The sequence below is a fragment of the Pinus tabuliformis genome, chromosome X (assembly GCF_031772625.1).
Source record: "Pinus tabuliformis cultivar Carrire ecotype Pingquan chromosome X, CPIR1, whole genome shotgun sequence".
NCBI lineage: Eukaryota > Viridiplantae > Streptophyta > Pinopsida > Pinales > Pinaceae > Pinus > Pinus tabuliformis.
This window is the reverse complement of record NC_142308.1, coordinates 693,652,545-693,657,096: the sequence shown is the minus strand read 5'-3', so window position 1 is coordinate 693,657,096 and position 4,552 is coordinate 693,652,545. Positions and strand designations below refer to the sequence as shown.

Genomic DNA, 4,552 nt, shown 5'->3' with positions numbered 1-4,552 from the left:
CATACATCACACTCAACTACGAAAGTAAGAATGCCATTCTTCATGTCGGGCTAAAAGAAAGATCAGTGGGCTCATACATAAGTTTTCTAAAATCCTAAATTTCCTACAACCAGAGAGGATTCCAACTAATCCAAGATGCATGAGCTGGATTTATATTAATAAGCCCTACTGGTGAAAAAACTATGCTAGCATGTAGGCTAGAATTTGAATGTACTAATAATATTGCAGAGTATGAAGCATTAGTGCAAGGATTGTATAAAGAAATAAATCTTGGCGTTGAATATCTTCAAATCTTTGGTGATTTTGAAATCGTTATAAAGCAAGTCAGAAACAATATCCATTGTGTTTTAAATCACCTTAGACATTATCAATCCTCAATTCAAAATCTCACTTCACATTTTGTAGCATTCAATATTTCTCCATTACCAAGAATACATAATGTCAATGCTGATCTTTTGGCCAATGTTGTATCTAAATTAATCCCACCTAAAGATTTTAGTCCAGACAGAATTTATATAGAGTTGATTTTTCGCCCATCCATTCCTGATAATGTTACCAATTGGCGAGTAATCAATGATGATGGGGATATCCTATAGTTTTTAACATTCGAAGAATCCTATCTTGACCAAGTAATTGATGAGGATGAACATGATTCTCAATTGAATAAATCAAAGAAAAAAATGCTCTGCCAAAACCTGTAGTTAAGCTTGAGGATGTTTATGATCCTAAAGACATTTAAAATGGTCAACAACTGCAAACTTCAAAGTTCAACTTTGAGATTTGAATTAGTTAACATAGGACATGATATAAATCCTATAATACTAACTTAGGTCTTGGTCTCTCATCTGAGGAAAGAAATGCATTTATTTGTCTATTAAAGAAATATAAATATATCTTTGCTTGGAATTATCAAGATCTGAAAACTTATGATGCCCCCATCATTCAACACATTATCCCAATGGGACCAGATGTTAAACCCATTCAACAAAAACATAGGAAGATACAAATGAATTTGGAAACTCAGATTAAAAACAAGTTGAATAAACTTTTAAAAGCCAAAATCATATTTCGAGTGAGACATTCCAAATGGGTTTCCAATCTTGTATAGGTTAGAAAAAGGAGTGGTGATATTCACATTTGTTAGGAATTTAAATAAGGCATGTCAAAGGGACAATTTTCCCATCCCGTCAATGGAACAAGTTCCGCAATCAGTTGCTCATTCTGAATTAATGTCTTTTTTAGATGGATTTCCAGGATACAATCAGATCCTTGTTCATCCAGAAGACCGATTAAAAACTATGTTTAGAACAAAGTGGGGAACATATGCATATCAGAAAATGCCTTTTGGATTAATGAATGCAGGAGCTATGTTCCAGAGAGTGATGGACATTTCTTTCAAGGGGTTGATTAATAAAAATGTTGTGGTACATCTAGATGATATTACCATATATTCAAAGAAGAGAAATAATCATTTACATGACTTAAAGCAGACCTTTGAAAGATGCAGAAGGTATGGAATTTATCTAAACCCCAAGAAATCAATTTTTGCTCTTAGTGAAGGTAAACTCCTTGTATTTATTGTATCCAAACATGGAATTTGTATTGATCCAGAAAGAATTAAAACAATTTTAGAAATTCCATTACCACATACCAAAAAATCAATGCAATCTTTTCTTGGCCAAATCAATTTTGTTAAGAGATTTGTCCCTGAATTTTCTCAAATTGTCCTACCATTACAAACAATGATAAAAAAAGATTCGCTTTTTAAATGGGGTGATCATGAAAGAGAAGCATTTAAAGAAATCAAACAAGTTGTAATTGATGCCCCTTCTCTATCAACTCCCAAATTTTTCTGATCAATTTATTTTATATACTTTTGCCTCTGAATTATCATATGCAACAGTCTTAACACAACCAAATGAATAGAAAATCGAAGCTCCTATTTCATTTTCAGCTCAAATTTTCAAGGAGCTAAATTAAATTATTAAGGAGTAGAAAAGAAATCCTTTGTAGTTTACAAAGCTATCAAATCATCATGGCCATCACGCCAATGCTTGTATCCCTTGACAACAAGTCTTGCCTTATGAGTCAAACTTTTAATCATCCTAAGCATGCGAATTAAATGTAATTAGAACATCCAATCCCATAAATAAAAATAAAAATGTATCCGTTGCTTAAGTTCAATAAAACAAGATTTAGAGCGATTGTTGTGTACTGCGAAATTTGTTTTGATGCCAAATGATCTTTAGTTGTCTTCCAACCCCAAATATATTTTAAAAATATAGTAAATGTTTAATTCAGTGTTAACATAAAAATGTTGCTCAAATCTCTTTACTCTGTGACAATGTTTTACTTTTCTCATTATATTCATAATTATAAACATTAAAATTCAATATTATATTAACAAAACCAGAAAAGTCATATTTATAGTAAATGTAAAACAAAATACTTCATTAAATAATAATAATAATAATAATTAAAAGAACCACAAAACTACATTAAATAATAATTAATTATACTAAATCACAATTAATTATTTTAGAATTATATTAAATCACACACATTTCAAATTTCAGGAGGCTTTAAATGAACGTCGTCAAACATACCTGATTTTTACAAAAAATTTGTTTTCCCGCTGCATTCTGAGTTTCTTGTTCGCTGCGGCAACCAGTAAATCCCATACTATAGGGCCTTTATTAGTCTTTAAGAGTACTTTTTCTCGGCAGGGTCGGTGTGAAGTACACCTCTGCATCTGCGGATCATTATTCATGGGGACTCCCGTCTCTTCTGTTTGTCGGCAAAAAAATAACGCGGCCAAATTATTTCCGGTGACTGCTCCATGACCATACAATACCGACGAGAACGCGGCTCATGGCCATAGCGTACATGATACTGCCCATAAATACCAGGGTATACAATACAATATACGCATTAATGACAGGCTAATTTGAAATTTGATTTTGAATTTATTTACCCGCTCATTCGATGTTCGAATTTGAATTTATCTACCCGCTCAACCGATGTTCTTAGCAAACGGGAATCTCTATATCTTTGCAAACAGGGACTCCATCGAATTGAATTACAATACCGGCACCGTTGTACGCAATTTCCCTACCATACCCGGGGAGCCCAGAAATTATCCTTCGGGGGGAAGCTCTGTGCTTCTCCCGCTTGAAGGTTCGAGTGGTTACCAGACTGCGGAGGTCATGGTCTGCGGAGGGGCTCAAGCAGGGGCCTTTCTGAAACCCACCGCACAGTTTCCGACTTCGCAGACGTGCGGCAGAATGGTGATCACGGTGGCGGCACCTGTTTGGACGATGTCGAATATGCCCATGAGAAGATGCATGGGCGACATGATCATTCTTCCTTCTGGCGAAGTGCTTATAATCAATGGCGCCGGACAGGGCTCTCAGGGCTTCGGCTTCGCTTCAGAACCCGTCTTGAATCCAGTGAGTTACAATCCAGGACAGCGGACGTTTTCTGTCCTCCAAGCCACTACGATTCCCCGCGTGTATCATTCCACTGCGAATTTGTTGGCGGATGGCCGTGTATTGCTTGCTGGGAGTAATACTCATCTGTTCTATACTTTCAGCGGGACCTTTCCCACGGAGTTGAGAGTGGAAGCTTTCTCGCCTCCGTATCTCGCCAGTGTTTGGAACGCTATACGCCCACAGATCACGAAGGCCCCTGCTACTGTTAGCCATGGGCAGACGTTTACTGTGTTTTTTTCTCTAACTGGTCAGCTCACAGCCTTGGAGATGAATCTTCTGAGTGCGCCATTCACAACGCATTCGTTTGCTCAGGGCCAGCGCATGCTGAGGCTGAAATTGGCGGCAGCTGTTCGTGTGGGAACCAATACGTATTCTGTCGCTGTCACGGCTCCTCCCAACGGGAATATTGCACCATCATCTTATTACATGTTGTTTCCACTGACACAGGGCATCCCCGGCATCGCAGCCTGGATTCAAATCACGAATTAGAGACCAGGTAAAGTATACAGGAAACTCAACTATTTTAGCACTTCGTTAGTTTGATAAAAACTGATGACCGTTTACATTGCAGGCAGACAATGAGCGCTCGGTCGGAGGTCTGGATAGTGAGCGCGCGTATGATTTGAAATAGCCAATCATTGCTATGTAAATTTGAAATATATATACCCATAGTTTACGTCCATTAGGGTGAAGCGTTTGTTAAAACAAACAAACTTGCCGCAGAATAAATAATCATGCACTGACAGAGTGCTTTTGTTATATGAATAAACAAACTTGGTGTTGAAAGTAACCATGCCCTAAAAGAACTTGTATTTTTATGGTATTATCCTTAGGCTCAAACTTGTGTTATATGTATAAACAAACTTGGTGCAGAAAGCAACCATGCCCTGAAAGAACTTGTTTTTAGGGTATTATCCCTTAGGCTCAAACTTTTGTTATATGTATAAATAAACTTGGTGTAGAAAGGAACCATGTCCTAAAAGAACTTGTATTTTTATGGTATTAATGGTAATATAAAGTACTTGAATAGAAGCGAGTTTCTGTCTGGGAAATTGTGAAAA

The 4,552-nt window shown here is 36.8% G+C and overlaps 1 pseudogene across 1 annotated transcript; it reads left to right on the top strand.

Annotated features, from left to right (window-relative positions):
* The first annotated feature begins 3,020 nt into the window (after positions 1-3,020).
* Positions 3,021-4,168, top strand: LOC149141881 (aldehyde oxidase GLOX pseudogene; annotated as a pseudogene). The gene is made up of 2 exons (XR_016265087.1): positions 3,021-3,987; positions 4,063-4,168. The product of XR_016265087.1 is annotated as an aldehyde oxidase GLOX pseudogene (transcript).
* The last annotated feature ends 384 nt before the right edge of the window (positions 4,169-4,552 follow it).